Genomic DNA, 18,011 nt, shown 5'->3' with positions numbered 1-18,011 from the left:
AATTAATCATCAGCATCCACAGAAGTGCAGCTTTAGGGCTCCAAATAAGGCGAATTGAAGTGGGAGTAACTGGTGTTAAATGGGAGTAACTGGTTCCAGTTGGAAGCCATCTGGTTGCACATTGAAACCCAGTCTTGGCCATGTGGGAATTAAATGAGTCTAGTTTGCTACCAACTTTCATTTCAAGGTCTAGTGCCACATGGATGGAACTGGGAACCAACTGGGAAGTAAGTGGTTCCTTTTGTGGGTAGAGTGGGGCAGAAAAATTCTCACTGAGGGCCAACTGGGCAGAACTAGTCATGGGTAAAAAACAAATTGGAAGTTTTAAAGCGCTAGCATTAAACAACGGACCACTTCTTAAGAAAGCACTCCGTAATTGTATGTGCCATACTGACAAACACACGGAATTTTATGTTAGGTGACCGCCTTTGTTTAACTACTTTTCAAGATCCTCAGTGTAAGTATCTTGCTCAGGTCGTAATTCCTCCATGTGTGCCTTCTCTTTCTACCGTTCATGCATGACTCACGCAGAGCTTGTTTAGCATCAGAAATATGGAGAACGGAGCGAAGCACGCATGCCTTTCCGCAGTGGCGTTGTCGTAGCATTGCAAGGATAACATGGAACACATTTATTTCTCTCCCGGTTGATTCTTATTCTAAATGACAAAAAACAAGCTTTTTGTTGCTGAGGAAGTGGAAAAAGTAACCATTTAGGTTGGTTGGTTTATGGGGTTTAACGTCCCAAAGCGACTAAGGCTATGAGAGACGCCGTAGTGGAGGGCTCCGGAAATTTCGACCACCTGGGTTCTTTAATGTGCACTGACATCGCACAGTACACGGGCCTCGAATTTCTCCTCCAAAGAAATTCAGCCGCCGCGGCCGGGATCGAATATTTTGCTTCCACTAATAGAAATGCAACAAACTCCTAACATTAAGGGGATGTCATGATAGGGGAAGTTCCTCGCCAACCCCAAACGTCGTGCATGCGTTTGATTAGGTGGACTGAGCGTCAGCTTTGCGAGTGGAGATCTCGAAACAAAGGCTTGTGACAAGCATTCCACCGAGTGCAAGAGCCTAAACTCTGACTCCCTTTATGTTTCCGAACAACTTCGCTGACTTACCGAGATGAGAAGGAAGGTTATGAACTAGGTGTACAGCTTGCTGCGCGTTGAATAAATGGACTGCCTATGTTTCAGCAGCATGCCTAACTAGTTTCAGCGATGTCAATGCCCATCCTGCATTACTTTAGGCTTGCACTATGTGCCTCAAATTCCACATGCTGGAGCATGGGCGACGGAGCTATGGCCGCGTCTACTGCGTGCACAAAGCTACTGGCAGTCTTCCTCACCTTCAGGACGCCTTTCCCGCCTAAGTGGGCAGGGAATGGCCGCTGGACAGGATTCGGAGGTTAGCGTTGCTCACGTGATTATAACAGCCCAGTCACAGCAGGCGCATCTTTCTCCCACACTTGTGGTTGGCCCGCCACACAGTCACACTGTCCATCAAGAGAACGTTAGTGGCATGGTTCCAGCTCGCGTGTGTCGATATTAAAGAACAATGAAAAAAAAGGTTTTTATTGCAGCATCGACGTTACTGGCTATAATTGCAGTCACATTTAAATTATGGGTTTAACATCCCGAAACGACGCATGGGATATGAGCAACGTAGTTATCGAGGGTTTCTAATTAATTTATACTACCTGCGTCTCTTTAAAATGTGTTAATATCGCAGAGGGCTTGCGCACCTTTTAGTGCAACAGAATGCATATTAATTTCGACTACACACCCGTATGTACTGCTGAGTGGGTAATGCAGCATCAGAAAGGAGCATAATTATTCACTAAGAGAATGTCGGAGGTAGAGCAAAGTTATCCACATACCCATCATCGTGGTTACTCCGTGAGGCTGACGTTAAACATTAGCAGCAGTCATCTGCAGAAGAAACGATGTGGAATTAGCACATGTGCTAACTCACCTGCATTAAACAAACCCAATAGTGCGCTTTGCCTACGGTGTCGGTAGTATTTCTTTCGACCAGTTCAGGAAAGTCACCATACAGAGGCCAAGAGTAGCCAAATATCGCCAATCTTTTCTATCAGCGCCAAATTTGTCACCATTGGTGTGCAATCATGTACGCCATGTGATGGCACATAGGAAACAGTTGATGTTAATTTTGTGGAGAAGGTCCCTAGGACCCACATACCTTGACGAAATTTTGCCCCGCTGCCGCTATCTAAACATCACTGTCAGAACTGCCACGATTATCTCCAGCTCTATATAGTTTCGGTGTTCGGTTTCCGTCAAGGCTGCCCGCGAAAAAAGCGCTCCGACGTACCTTTTGAAATTGGCGGCAGAAGGGTGGTTTAAGGAAAAGAACACATACGAACAGTGCCTCCAGACTTCAGCACTGCCTTACGTACACACAAAAAACTGCTGCGAAAGTTACAGCACTGTTTCCTAACCTTGAGCGCTTCCTGTTGTTTTAAAAATAATAGCGTTCAACTGGGGAAGTGCTAACGAGGCTTTTAACTCGGCAGCTGCCGTACAAATGCCATTTACCTCGAGAACAGAAAATTATGAGAGTCCTTATTATTTAAAACACAAATACTATTTTTATCAAAGTGCACCTTATATGTCCAGAAGAGCTATGGCATTTTATTGCTCTTGACATTTTGAGCACGCCCCAACTCTCTTGAGATGTATTTTGGGTGGATATTTCGTGTGAGTTTTTTTAACAGGCTAGCACTGCACTCTTCTGTGGTGGAAATGCCGGCCTGTCTACGGTTGAAGCCTCGACCTGTGAGCTGCCACCTGCCATGGTTTGCACGTAGATGGCGCCAGCACTAGGTGGGTCACTAAACAAACCGCTATATATCCTGGAGAAGTGTGGTGGTGTCTTCGTAAAGGAGGAAAACCGGTTTGTGGCTGCTGGAGCCCCACGTAAAAGACCAATACCTCACACATCAGTTGTAGCCGAGTGTTAAGGAGGATTGCGTTCCTAGGGCAACCGAGTGAAAAAAAAAAACAAGACCGGTTTCATAGCAGCTGCAGCCCAGTGAAATGGCCGAAACCGCGTCGTGCCAGCTGCAGCCCACATTGTTTCGAAAAGCACCTTAAGTAATCTTCATGAAGGGTGCATACATATTGTGCGATTGCATCTGTGTCGCACATCTTTCAACAAGTAAATAGACGGTTAATTTTTGCAGCGAAGTAGCACATTGCACCACCACTCAGAGAGCATCGTAATCGGCGCCTCCGGACAAGCAAATCACCTGGTAACGTGTTGTCAAACACCTTCGGGAAGGCGTCATACATTGCATCGCAGATTAGACAGGCGGCCAGAACAAGCGCATTATTTTTATTCGGAGGAGAGCAATATTTCCTCTTCGTGCTTGGGAGCCAAGGTTTATCTTCATTTCTCGAGCATTTTTCATATGTTTCATGATAGGCCTCTAGATGCAAAGTCATGGGCACACGCTGGTGACAAAAGGATTCCGCTACGGATACAGTGGTCCATCATGACTGGCACTACAAAAAAAGGTGTATTTTAATTTGAAAGCAGTGCCACTGGGGCAATGGAAAAATCCTGGCTCCCACCTGTTTATCATTCCCAAAATTCCAATCATCCGTCATGCAGTGCAGGACACCACCATGGACTAATCCTAGTTAATCGCGACATTTTCTGTTATAGGCAGTTTCTTAGTGCACTTCAATGCGATATTTTATTTGCGGTTATAAGTGGTTGCACCAACGTATCAGTTTTTCTTAAATAACCAATGTATCAATTTTTTTTTTCAAAGTTATTTGCATTTCTTGCATACAGCAAACATTCTGCTACTGCTAGTTGTCATTATTTTTATTATCATGGAGCAACCAAAAATTTCCTGCGATGAACTCAGTATCTGAAAACTTGAGCTGGTGTGGTCGTCATTTATAAAAACATGCTTTTTATTTCTTATTCCGGTTGTAATTTGCATCGTGTAAATCAAGAAAAAGCAAGCCAAATGTTGTTTCCAACCTGACAATTGCCTGTCCTTCCTGAACAATCAAACAAGCTTATACATTAAATCAATAAAACATAGTATCGAACACTTAGAGAGCGCGCGATAATAAAACACCAACTGCACCCAAGATGTGCGCACTGACTGGACAAATTCAGACTGGCTGCTCCCTACGCCAACAGCACACACACTGCGTCACTTCTACGCTTAGTGATATGGCCCGCGGAGAATAGTGTACATATTGGGCATTGGCAGGAATTTAATGACAGCCTTGTGTTGACACAAATATTGTCACGTTGTAGTGACGGCAGTCCAGCGGTCAGGAAGCCACCAGAAATACTTGCAAACGAAGCTCTTTATTTGGGCTGACTTGCGCCCGCAAAATAACTGAATCACTCGGTAGCGGCGTAAGCGACAAGCGTGCTCGTCAATCGTCGAACTACGAATGTCGGCTGCTCGCAGCATCGCTCAATTTAAAGCCGGCAAGGAAACTTCGAGATACCAGGTCGAGATCATCTAGAGTAATCTAGAAACACGTAGGCGAAGCTGTTCATGGCTGTGAACAATCGAGATTAGTCCGGTCGCTTCTCGCGTCAGGAACAAAAATGATAACACCCCTTTTCTGCGGCCTTGAGCGAACGAACAGACGCTACAATGATGATCCATAACTACAGCGCAAACGACAGGACAGAGATGAAGAAGGGACACCACACAGCGCTGACTCACAACTAAAGTTTATTGGATGCCAGAAGGTATAAATACCTCCCTGGCGGCCAGAAAGAATGCAGTGTACACTTACATGCGTGACTGACATAATAGTGTACCAGTCATATGCCGCCAAGCAAATCACATGCGCGAGAATACAATATAAGCAGTGACAGAATACAATATAATCAGTGAGCAAGCACTTGTCAATATTCGCAATCAAGGTATCTTCTTTCTTTTTCTGACAACGCGACAGATGAAGCACTGATGCATTCTTCCGAGAGCCTACCTATTAAGTGAGCTTCAATGATCTCCCTTGCTAACGAGTCACGGTTCTTTTCTAACACTGCACTTTCCTGATAGTTTGGCGCACAGACGTAGGTGTCATCGTCATCTTCATTGCCTTTGCAGTGCCTGCAATGTTTCGCCACGTGGCCAGAGATAGCGACACGGGAGACATTGTACTCATGCTCTCTGAGTCTTTCGTTTAAACATCGGCCGGTTTGGCCGATGTATCGCTTACCACAAGACAGTGGCAGCGAATATATCACCCCTTCCTGGCAAGGCACGAACTGTTTTGCGTGCTTTATCGGGCACTTGCGCGATTTTTTAATCTCTGAATTGACATTCTTAATCAGGCTGGACAGTCGTTTGGGCGCCGAAAAGACGACATCAACGCCTGCATGTTTTCCGATTCTTTTCAGATTGTGCGACACTTTGTGAAGATATGGCACCACAACAATCTTCTTTTCGGCGCCCAAACGACTGTCCAGCCTGATTAAGAATGTCAATTCAGAGATTAAAAAATCGCGCAAGTGCCCGATAAAGCACGCAAAACAGTTCGTGCCTTGCCAGGAAGGGGTGATATATTCGCTGCCACTGTCTTGTGGTAAGCGATACATCGGCCAAACCGGCCGATGTTTAAACGAAAGACTCAGAGAGCATGAGTACAATGTCTCTCGTGTCGCTATCTCTGGCCACGTGGCGAAACATTGCAGGCACTGCAAAGGCAATGAAGATGACGATGACACCTACGTCTGTGCGCCAAACTATCAGGAAAGTGCAGTGTTAGAAAAGAACCGTGACTCGTTAGCAAGGGAGATCATTGAAGCTCACTTAATAGGTAGGCTCTCGGAAGAATGCATCAGTGCTTCATCTGTCGCGTTGTCAGAAAAAGAAAGAAGATACCTTGATTGCGAATATTGACAAGTGCTTGCTCACTGATTATATTGTATTCTGTCACTGCTTATATTGTATTCTCGCGCATGTGATTTGCTTGGCGGCATATGACTGGTACACTATTATGTCAGTCACGCATGTAAGTGTACACTGCATTCTTTCTGGCCGCCAGGGAGGTATTTATACCTTCTGGCATCCAATAAACTTTAGTTGTGAGTCAGCGCTGTGTGGTGTCCCTTCTTCATCTCTGTCCTGTCGTTTGCGCTGTAGTTATGGATCATCAAAAACACCAACTCGCCCAACAAATGCTTTTGTCGAGCTACAATGATGCGTGGCATTACCCCCCTCGCAAAGAAGCATCGTCTCGATGCTTTAAAATGCAAATAAACGCGGAGAATGCGAACTTCGAGTCCTTTAGCGTTCGTAATAAGGTTTAAGGGCAGCGGTAAAAGCTTCAAGTCTGGCTCTGTCGTCGTCGTTGTAGTTGTCGTCGTCGTAGTTGTCGTCGTCGTAGGGGTCGTCGTCGTAGGGGTCGTCGTCGTAGGGGTCGTCGTCGTAGGGGCCGTCGTCGTAGGGGCCGTCGTCGTAGGGGCCGTCGTCGTAGGGGCCGTCGTCGTAGGGGCCGTCGTCGTAGGGGTCGTCGTCGTAGGGGTCGTCGTCGTAGTTGAGGCATAGTCTTGTGTTTTCGTCGATGGACGGTCTTAGTTCTTGCGCTCAGAAGCAACCTCACCTCCAGAGGCTGCTTTATTCAGTTTAACCTTCGGGGGCTGGGGAAGCGTCCACGCACTGCGTAGCCTCGGCTAGGAGATACATAGCGCGGTGACGATGGCGACGGAGAACGTGATAGGCGGCTCGGCGATGAGTATTCTTTCCGACGCAAAAACTCCTCGATTTCGGCTGGTCGCTGGCCGGGTCGGGGTCGTGGAGCGTCGTAAGAGAACCCTCGGATGCCCATTCTCCTGTATGGGCAGTACCGGAGAATGTGACCGGCTTCTCCGCAGTGGAAGATTGTGGGCGGCGCGGGTCGGGTGTTCTCCACTCGTCGCATTTCTTGGGCCGTGTACGACGCTCGTAGGACGGGCGAGTTGGGGTGAGAGGGCGGCGCTCCAGCGCAGCTGGCTAAGGGCGATAGGGGCTTGGGTCCCGTCGTCGAGGTACAGGACGGCGCACTGCTGCGGCGTAAGTCATGGCTGGAGGCTCCAGAGGCTGCGTGGTAGACTGGAGTCAAGTCCTCCGGTGAATGACTCGAAGGGCTGGCGTCGCGACTTGCTGAGGGTGTCCCGTACACGGAAGGCTACCCCGCACCTCCACCAGATGTCACGTTGTAGTGACGGCAGTCCAGCGGTCAGGAAGCCACCAGAAATACTTGCAAACGAAGCTCTTTATTTGGGCTGACTTGCGCCCGCAAAATAACTGAATCACTCGGTAGCGGCGTAAGCGACAAGCGTGCTCGTCAATCGTCGAACTACGAATGTCGGCTGCCAGCAGCATCGCTCAATTTAAAGCCGGCAAGGAAACTTCGAGATACCAGGTCGAGATCATCTAGAGTAATCTAGAAACACGTAGGCGAAGCTGTTCATGGCTGTGAACAATCGAGATTAGTCCGGTCGCTTCTCGCGTCAGGAACAAAAATGATAACACCCCTTTTCTGCGGCCTTGAGCGAACGAACAGACGTTACAATGATACGTGGCAATATTATTTACTTATTTTGGAATAGGGTTGAGCACAACAAATGACTAGAGCTCGAGGCAGGCGCATGATTCGTTCTCACTCACAGGACAGCATAAGAACACTGTAACTTGTGATATGGTATCACACCAGGGCGATACCGCAAACCTCATGGATAGTAAGTACAATTGTATATCAATGGCTAGACGCTGTCGAACCAAGCAGCTTAAATGCCAGATTTTTAGATTTGATCGGCCTTACGATATGCACGTCAGAGTATTAGCAAGTTCGGAAAGCTAACTCAGTGCAAGCGGGAGGCTTTGTTGTGGCCAGGAAAACCAGCGTACTTCAGCGGGCCACGCGTGTAAAGTGAGCTTGGAACTGGGCCATGCGCCCACGTGGCACCTAGCTTCCATGGCACCCACGTGATTCACCCCTTCAGGCGTTCCAGAAGCCCATATCGTCCCCCTCGGCAGAGAGAATTCCGTCGCCACGGGCTCTGGCTACTACTGCCTGCGTCGAGGATAACAGGCATCCTCCCGCTTTCAGTGTAGAACCAGTGCCTCAGAATTACGGAGGCAAAACTTTGTCGGAATAAGAGGTAACCACGAAAGTATCTTAATTTCGTCACTGCCTGGAAGCATGCGCTCCACTGAAACAAGCAATGTGATGGAATAACGTCTTAGAAGCGCAATCACAAAATATAATTACACCTTCGCATGGCGCACAATGTTCTACACTGTCATACATTCTGAATGATATCATTATCATAATTATGTGTGTATGACAAAACGGTTGGTAGACCAGGAAATTCCAAAGGACATGGTGCAGCATGTGCTGCATGTGGGACTGCCAAGATATCAAGTTTTTAAGTGGTTTTGTTCTGGCGCCAACTTTTTAGAGCAGCTCTACATTCTAATCGACATTTAGAAGGAGATAAGACTCCTTTCAATGTGTACTGAATTTATATTCGCTTAGACCTTTGTTTTACGGACATATGAAAAAGTGATCTCTCTTTGCTCTTCCCCTTTCTCCCTCTCCCTCCGTTCCCCTTCCTAAGTGTACGATAACACACTAGGTGTCGGCTACTTAACCTCTCTGCCTTCCCGTTCATCTCTCACTCTCTCTCTAGCCTTTTTTCCTTGGCTCAAACGAAGAAAGGTATAATCCATGCGTCCGAGAGGGCGTTAACGACTCCACCATCTTAGGCGAGGAGGAGAAAGATTCTGCTCTGGCACCTGCACTGGGTACAATGTGCAACAATGTCAAAGCGAACATAAACGCAGCTCATACCGAGACAGGGATAATTTTAAGAGAGCAAAGTACTGGGAATTAGCTTTGGGACCATTTAGACATACGTGGACAAGAATGCAATTTAGCTATCACCTAAGGAGGAAATTTGGGCTATACTCGGGCACGATGTATTTGACGTTCTTAGGGGCTGATTCGATAAAGATACTTCACGGATGATGAAGCCATGTATCGCGCTGGCATATAGGAGACTGTAGTGTTACTTCTGTCTGTTAAGACAAAGCAGCCAATGCATTTTAGTGCAATGATTTTTAAAGCTCCCCTGGGCCGGTATAATGGAGGTGTTCACAAAGTGGATATATCAAAAGAAAGTGCCACAAAGAGGGCTTATACTTCTCTTTTTTTATTGAAATAAATACTTTGGCACTATTACTTATTGAATGGCAAGCTGTGCATAGGTGGCGACCAAGCTACAGGTAATGGCGGTACCACTGGAGTCAGCGATGGGGATATCTTGCACACACTTTGTAGACACGAGTGCCGATCACTCGCTATTGGAGACCACCACTAGAGCTTTGATGCGCTTATGAAATGTTGAATTCGAGGTCAGGTAAGTTGCCTCTACAAAGGCAGTTCCAACTTGCCATTTTTTCTAGCAAAAGCATGTATCTTCGTCAATCTTTATTCCCAGAAATGATATTTCATTGCCATCCGGTCTTTCTGATGAGCATGGTGAAATTTCACGACTAGAATTGAAGGTACTCAAGTCCGAATTGTTGTATACAAAAAGGCTGCGTAGCTTTCGCTGTCATTGGCATCCAATAAAGGCATCAACACAGTCGCCGCTGCCGAGCGAGAGCTGAGTGAGACGGCTGAGATCTCGGGGCAGCCCAACGGCCATCGTGTCCCCGCTCTTAATCCTATCCGCCCACCTAACTTTTCGCAACACCCTGCTATGCCCACCTTCTCTTAGAATCGATTCCTTTACTCCTTGTTGGAAAACTCTCAAGAAATACGAAAAAATCAAAAATGTGGAAGAAAGCCCACATCAAGGCAGAGGTTAGCGCAGGGAAAACAAACGGAAAATAAAAGGAAACAGAAAACAAATTAAAATAAAAAAGAAAGGGGCCAACGTCAATGACAAAAGCTACACAAAAACCAATTAGACAAAAAAGAACCAGCGGATATATCTTCCCTTTGCAATATATGTCCATATATCCAAGCCTATTTCTTCTTGATTTTGACTAGGATGTCATTACCCGCGTTTGTTTCCTATTGTAATTATTTCAATTTTGTAATTATTATCTTTGTAAATGTTAGTAATAAAAGGAACTATTTACCTTTAATAAAGCTATAAGATATAGGCAATAAAGCAATAGGCAATAAAGCCACAATATTTAGCAATATTATAGCTTTTTTTAAAGTTGAGCTAGTTATTATCAAGGAAAGAATGAACCAGAAGCGCAGCAACCTGTCTCTTCATCCCACTAGGTTTTGAACGTTAGGTTTTTAGTACCAAAGAAAGAACACAGGAGAAACGGAGGAACCTGCCTCGCCATACCACAAGCTCCCCAAGGTTAGGTTTGGTGTTAGTAGCAAAGAATAAGCGCAGCAGAAATACAGAAACCTGTCTCTTCATGCCACTAGACTTTTAAAGGTTAGGTTAGTTATTAGTAGCAAAAGAAGGTTTGGTTTATGGGGTTTAACGTCCCAAAGCGACTGAGGCTATGAGAGACGCAGTAGCAAAAGGAAGAACACAGGTTAAACGCAGTAACCTGTAGTAGCAAAAGAATGAACACAGGAGAAACGCAGTAACCTGTCTCATCATGCCACTATCTTTTGAACGTTAATCCAGTTGCATCATCTTGTAAATAGCAAAAATTATGACCCATCACAAGGTATATAGCATTCTTAAAATAAAACAGCACAACTTTTTCTTGCAAAGAAGTAGGTGGAGCTGATGAAGACAGCTTTATAACTTTCTCGCAGAAAACTGAAAGTAAATCAAACGCTGTACATAACCCCAACATCTCACTAAAGAGATGTTTTGCGCCGATTATGCACTTTCAGTTTCTTAGTCACATTGATTAAGCTGAACATCAGTGATGGATATTAACAATATGAGCGCGCTTAGTGACATCTACCGCAAGAAAGGCTTGTAAGTTTGACCCCCTCTTTATTTCAGGTAAAACCATGCATGATGATTCCAGTGGAGAAAACGGCAGTGCAGTACACGCAACGTAATTCACGATTTGCGTAAACTTGATTTTGAGTTTCGAGCTGGCGATTTTAAGTTATTACGAAATTCTGCATATTCGAGCCCATGTCTGAAGTTTTTTAGTTGTGCCCTTCAGACCGTGGATCACCGAGTCGTGTTTGTATCTGCTACGTGGAAAAGTCACGTGCAACCGCACTCACTTTCAGCCAATATTTCTGCACGGCCGAGTCAGTAGGGGCTGCTGGACGACAGCCGACCGTCGTCGGCATCTGCGTGATGATAACACTCCAGACTCAAGAGGCGCCCGCGGTATGGACGGAGGGCTTGGCCAAGGGCTCGAGCTGCCAATCATGACAAAATAAGAAGAACGTCAGTGACCCACTTACGGCAAATTTAACTTCCGCAGTATTCCAAAAAAAAAAACACACCAGGCGGTGTTTTAACGTCCGGAAGCGACTAAGGCTACGGGGGGACACAGTAGTGAATGACTGGGGGTAAATCTCCAGTAAATCTCCCCTCTCCATTAACAACATATTCAGAGATATTACAGCATTTGGGCCTTGAAAGACAGACGCCCCCGAGGCCCACTAACGCTCTCAGTAAATAAGAAGAATGCCACCTTCGAATGCTACAAACTATGTCGTTTAATAATCCAGCTAAGCTTCACGCCATTGAGCCCGAGTACTTTTCGGCACAGTGCAAGCTTTGTGGCCAGAAGGCAAACTTATACCATATGGTATGGGCTTGTCAGGCAAACAACAGTATTGACATCATAAATCAGCCAACGCGGGAGAGCTGGGAGGCGGCCCTGTCCAGCTCCGACATGGAGGAACAACGAGCCCCCGTCGCAAGAGCACGGGCAGCGGATTTTACCAACGGCGTCCCAGACTAGGGACCCGATCAGCCTTCCCTTAAACTAAGTCATTGTGGCTTTAAATAAACGTTTTCATCATCATCATCGGCCGGATTGAAAAAAGAGTCCTCCAGTTCAGCACGGAGCGCAGTAACCACCGAGTTGTAATAAAGTGGCTTGTGTTATAACGTGCACATTGCATGGAAAAAAAAAACTACGCCTCATAGCATGTACTATCGCGCTCAATATGAGTTGCAACGCGCAGTCATCGACCAGGGCTCGTTCCGTGGTGTGCCTCCTCCAAACAGTCGCTCGGAATTCTGGGAGAAACTTCTGTTCCAGGAAACAACAGCACCCCCGCTCAGGAAAAAGTTTCTCCCAGAATTCCGAGCGACTGTTTGGAGGAGGCACACCACGGAACGAGCCCCGGTCGATGACAGCGCGTTGCAACTCATATTGAGCGCGATAGTACGTTACGTGCATTTTTTTTACGGAGCAAAAAAGCTGCAAATACCAAAGTGATATCCCAGTGATTACTAAATGAAAACAGAACAAAATATTCACATTCATCTTCAGGAAATCGGAATGCCTTAAAGCAATGAAATGCAGCAGGCTAGGATATACGCATATGATCCGCATCGCATGAATACTTAACAACTAAAAAAGCGGAAACTGCCGCATGATTCAGGATTGCGGTGCATTTGGCGCTATAGTATTCGTCAGGGCTATGGAGTAATAAATGTCGAAGTCCTAGTTCTCACCGAAGCCAGACCTCTTATGCGCGGATGCAACCCTGCAGACAAAGGGCACAAGAATGAGTGAGTCCACTCTATGAGGGCCTCGGGAATGAAACGACCGGTGTTGATGCTAGTCTCACGCCACTAGCGTTTCAAGATTAGGCTAGTTGCTACTATCAAAAGAAAGAACACAGCAGAAATGAAGTTACCATTCACTTCACGTGACTAGTTTTTGAAGGTTAGGTTAGTTATTAGTAGCAAAGAAAAAACACAGCAGAAATGCAGTAACCTGTCTCTTCATGCCACTAGCTTTTGCAGGTTACGTTAGTTATCAGTAGCAAAGAAAGTACACAGGAGAACTGCAGTCACCTGTATGGTTATGCCACAAGTTTCTGAAGGTTACTTTAGTTACTAGTAGCAAGGAAAGGCCACAGCAGAAATGCAATAACCTGCCTAATCATGGGACCAGCATTTTTAAGCACAAGAGAAAGGCAGGAACATGTCTCGTAATGTGGTAGCTATTAGTAGCAACAAAAAACACAGCAGAAACGCAGTAACTTGTGTGTTCATGCCACTAGCTTTCCTTGGTTAGGTTAGCTATTAGTAGCAAGAAAGAACACAGCAGAAACACAGTAACCTGTCTCCTCATGCCACTAGCTTTTGAAGGTTAGGTTAGTTATTAGTAGCTAAGAAAGGACACAGTATGTTATGAATGCAGTAACCTGTCTCGTCATGCCACTAGGTTTTGAAGGTGAGGTTAGTTATTAGTAGCAAGGAAAGAACACAGCAGGAACCCAGCCACCAGTGTCTTCATGCCACTATCTTTTGAAGGTTAATCCAGTTGCAACATCCTGTAAATAGCAAAAATTGTGACCCCTCGCTCGGTTCATAGCATCCTTATAATGAAACAGCACAACTTTTTCTTGCAGAGAAGTAGGCAGAGCTCATGAAGACAGCTTTATCACTTTCTCGCAGAAAACTGAAAATAAAGCAAACGCAGTACATAACACCAAAATCTCAATAAAGAGATATTTTGCGCCAAACGTGCACTTTCAGTTTCTTAGCTACGTTGATTCAGCTGAACATCGGAGGTGGATATTAAGAATACGAGCGTGCTCAGAGACATCCACCGCAAAAAAAAAATTTGTTAGTTCCAACCCCCCCCCCCCCCCCCTGCATTTCAGGCAAAACCATGCACGATTATTCCAGTGAGGAAAATGTTAAGCTGAGCAGTGCAGTATTTCACGATTTGCGGAAATGTGATTTTCAGTTTTATGGTGTGGATTTTAAGTTATTACCAAGTTCTGCATATGTGTAGCCTTGTCTGCAGTTTTTTAGTTGTGCCCTTCAGACCATGGACCACAGAGTCATGTTTGCATCTGCTACGTACAAAATCATGTGCAACCGTACTCACTTTCCGCCATTATTTCTGCACGGCCGAGTCAGTAGCCGGCCTTCGGCGGCACCCACGTGATGATAACAGTCCAGACACAAGAGGCGTCCGCGGCTTGGACGACGGGCTGGCCAGGAGCTCGAGCTGCCAATCACGACGAAAAAACAAGAACGCCAATGACTCAGTTACTGAAAATTTACCTTCGCAGTGTTCAAAAAAAAAAAAAAACTACAACAGGCGGTGACTTAACGTCCGAAGCGACTCGGGCTACGGGGGACACGGTAGTGGGCGCATTTGTTTTTCAGTCCCGGACTGTCCGGGACTACTTGCGGACTCGAGTCCGGTGTTTGTTTTTCTCGGGCAGCCCGAAAGCTCCGCCTACCTGCATGCATCGCCATAGCAACGCGTTCGTTTTTAGCCTATGGCAGTCCGCGGGCTGCTTGGGGCTGCTGAGAAGGCAGCAGACGATAGCTGCGCGCCGCGCTGGCAGCCATATTGAGTTAGACTCCGTGTACATTTTGAGTATTTTTCGTGTTCCTGGAGGTCGATATCACGCGTTAAACCTTCACATGAGCTCCGTAGCTGCTCTCTGAGCCATCGCAATACTTTTTGTTCTTGCATCTTCGTTTATTTTCTTGAAATCCACCGCACACGGACGCGCGTTCGAAGCTGCGAACGGGTATTGTTTGCTCGTGTCGTCAAGAGGTTCTTGTTGGGTTGTTTTGCGACATGCTGTCTGTACGCTTACCTGAAAGCATCGCAGGTGAACCACTCGTATACTGGAGCAGCTATAGAGCTTGTTGCCAACATTTTTGCGAAGGCTTTCGTCTATCTACCGATCCGCAACGAGTTGGGCTACTTTGTGCGAACTTCGCCGCAAGCAGTAGCGGCGAGCATACCTCCGAAGCTGAGTTCTGTAATGCACCTACGCTAAGCTGACAGTACAGTCTTTAAATCGACTCAGTATCATGATCGAGCGCACGGCGTTGCTTCGGTGTCGTGGTGGCCGTGGCTTGCGTCGTCTGACGGTAACCGAGGGGGAGCCCGGCTCTGGCGCCGAGTTCGAAAGCAGCCTATGGCAAGTATGTCATGTGACCATGACGCTGTTTCCTGTCAGAGCGGAAGCCGAGACCTGTCAGCAAGTAGTCCGGGACTGGAAAAACAAATGCGGCCAGTGAATGGCTCAGGGAAAATCTGGATGCCGGGGGTTTAGAAATGTGCAGTGATTTCGCAAAGGAGGCGGGCGCTTTTTCGTTTTGCTTCCGACGAAACTCTGTCGTCTCGACCGGATTGAAAAAGGAGTCCTCCAGTTCACCATGGAGCACTGTAACCACCGAGTTGTAATGAAATGGTTTCTGTTACAACGTGCACATTACATGAAAAAACTGCGCATCATAGTATGTACATTATGTACATAGTATGTACAGTATGCTCGTTTCATTTATTCCGACTACTCACGTTTTACTAGCGTCACAGCGTTAAAAGCTCGTGCTGGTCTTGAGAGCCTTTCCCATCGTCGTAAACTCTCCCGATTAACTCTTTTTCACAAAATTTACCATCATCCTTTGCTTCACGACGATTTCTTTCACTTACCCACAGCAGTGTTTCCACGCCGTGACCATCCTTTCAAGATCAAACGCATCACATGTCACACTTCAAGTTTTGTCAAATCATTCATACCCAAAACCATTATTGATTGGAACCGGCTGCCTTCCACAATCGCAACTGAAACTAACGCGACATAATTTCATGAACTTTTAAAAAATCAAAGCGATGTGTAGTTTTCTTCTAGTTCTGTTCTGTTCACCGTAATGTGTTTGAGTTTCGCTTTTCGTTCTGTTTATTCCGATGTTTTTATTTTTGTTTTTTCTTTTCTTCTTTTTTTGCGTCTTGTTGTTGCGCCACATTTCGATTGTTGCTGACTACCAGTTATTGCTCTTTTCTTGCTTCTTTTTCTGCCCTGTTACTCATGTTAAATGTTCCTTCTATGTATAAAATTTGTAATTTTTACCACCATCTATGTAATACCCTCGTCAAGAGGGCCCTTAGGGGCATCTTGAAATAAAACAAAAAAATAAATAAAACTATGTGCGTTTTTTTACGCAGCAAGAAAACTGCAAATACCAAAAAGTGATATCCCAGCGATTACTAAAGGGGAACAGGACAAATATTCACATTCATCTTGAGGAAATAAGAATGCCTTAAAAGTGATGAAACGCAGCAGGCTAGGGTCTACCCAGGAACGATGCACATCGCACGAATACTTATGAACTAAAAACGCGGACGCTGCCGCATGATTCAGGAATGTGGTGCATTTTGCTGTATAGTATTCGCCAGTGCTATGGAGTGTAAATAAATGTCGAAGTCCTAGTTCTCACCGAGTCTGGACCTCTTACGTTTAGATACAACCCCACAGACAAAGTCCGCTCTATAAGGGGCTCGGGAATAGAACCACCGGAGTTGATGGTGGTGTGAAAAGGGTATAAATACCTCTCAGGCTGTTCATGCCCATGGGTGCATTCCAAGCACAACAATGACTAATTTCATAGGTCTGCTAGTAAACTTCAGTTTCTTCCAAGTACTGCAGGACTCCTGCAGAATAACACGCAAAATTCCCTTCCCGCTAACAAAGGAACATCTAGAGGTCGCTCTGCTGGCTGGAGCAAAGACAGGCTCTACAACTCATTTCGTGTTCTTCCCTTCTTATCATAAAACACTTCAACAGCAAAGTTCAACTAGGCCAGCAGCAGGTTTCCTGGAAGATGTCAAATCTGCTCTCGGTTCATTCGCTGTCGTTCACGCAAAACTACGTTCGCTCAATATATGTATGTCACTTCTGACTGATGAAAAAAATCTTTCTTGCATCTGAGGGTGTCACGATTCTTCTCGTTAAGAGGTTTAATTCGCCGCATTTTTTCCTCGAAGAGGTAAGAACAGTACAATGAATCAAATAAACGCAGAAACAGCAGTGCGGCAGCTACTGGCCCTTACTCCTGTTCATGGACGAAACAAAATGGCTAGATCTTTTCTATTGCATGTTGTTGTGCTTCTGAGCTGTGCAGTGTTGCACCGAAGGAAGACCTGAAGCTAGCGAGCAAAAGTGCTGATATAGATAGGAGTTAATGAAAAATTTTAAGTAATCTGCAATTCGCTCATGGCATCGCCTTGCTTAGTCATACAGAAGATGAACTGCAAAGCATGATCAATGAGTAAGACAGGCAGAGGAGAACAGTCAGTCTAAAAATTAACATTCAGAAAACTAAAGTAACGTTCAACAATATCGCGAGGGAACAGCAGTTCGCTATTGGTAGTGAGGTGCGGGAAAAGGGAATATGTCTACTAAGGACAGGTAGTGATTATTGATCGGGATTATGAGAGGGAAATAGATAGAAAAAAGGGGGTGGAGCACATATGGGAAGTCCTTCCAGATCACGAATGGCAGTTTACGGATAACTGTCAAGACCAAAGTATACAACAGCTTTACCTCACTGGTACTCAGCTATCATGCAGAAAAATGAAAGCTGGTTTGGGTTGGTTTATGGGGTTTAACGTCCCAAAGCGACTGAGGCTATGAGAGACGCCGTAGTGGAAAGTACACGGGCCTCGAATTTCTCCTCCAAAGAAATTCAACCGCCGCGGCCGGGATCGAACCCGCGTCTTTCGGGCCAGCAGCCGAGCACCATAGCCACTGAGCCACCGCGGCGGCTAACAATGAAAGCTAACAAAAAGGGTTCTGGTTAAGTTAAGGACAGTGCAGCGAGATATGGAAGTTAGAAGACCGGAGTTAAGTTAGGAGACCAGAAGCAGGCACAGTGGGTGAGGTAACAGACGCCGGTTAAAGGCAACCTAGTCGAAATCAAGAGGAAGAAATGGGCTTGCGTATGACATGCAATGTGAAGGCAAGATAACCACTGGCCCTTAAGAGTAACATAGTGGACTCCGAGCGAAGGCAAGTGTAACAAGGGACGGCAGAAAGTTAGGTGGGTGGATGAGATTAAGAAGAGAT

At 45.9% G+C, this 18,011-nt stretch overlaps 1 protein-coding gene across 16 annotated transcripts in view; it reads right to left on the bottom strand.

Annotated features, from left to right (window-relative positions):
- Positions 1-18,011, bottom strand: part of LOC149327961 (uncharacterized) — a 62,803-nt gene that overhangs the window by 32,167 nt on the left and 12,625 nt on the right. For 13 of the 16 annotated variants that reach the window (XM_089563046.1, XM_089563050.1, XM_089563045.1 and 10 more), the window contains 4 exons: positions 14,027-14,149; positions 11,223-11,363; positions 1,880-1,931; positions 1,349-1,495 (listed from right to left, as the gene is read on the bottom strand). The gene's annotated coding sequence lies outside the window, so the exon portion shown is untranslated. The remainder of the gene's footprint in view (positions 1-1,348; positions 1,496-1,879; positions 1,932-11,222; positions 11,364-14,026; positions 14,150-18,011) is intronic. The other 3 variants (XM_089563061.1, XM_089563048.1, XM_089563060.1) reach the window with 3 other exon arrangements.

Source organism: Amblyomma mixtum, chromosome 10 (assembly GCF_055824585.1).
Source record: "Amblyomma mixtum isolate Tamu chromosome 10, ASM5582458v1, whole genome shotgun sequence".
NCBI classification, from domain to species: Eukaryota; Metazoa; Arthropoda; class Arachnida; order Ixodida; family Ixodidae; genus Amblyomma; species Amblyomma mixtum.
This window is presented reverse-complemented; position numbering and strand designations above follow the sequence as displayed.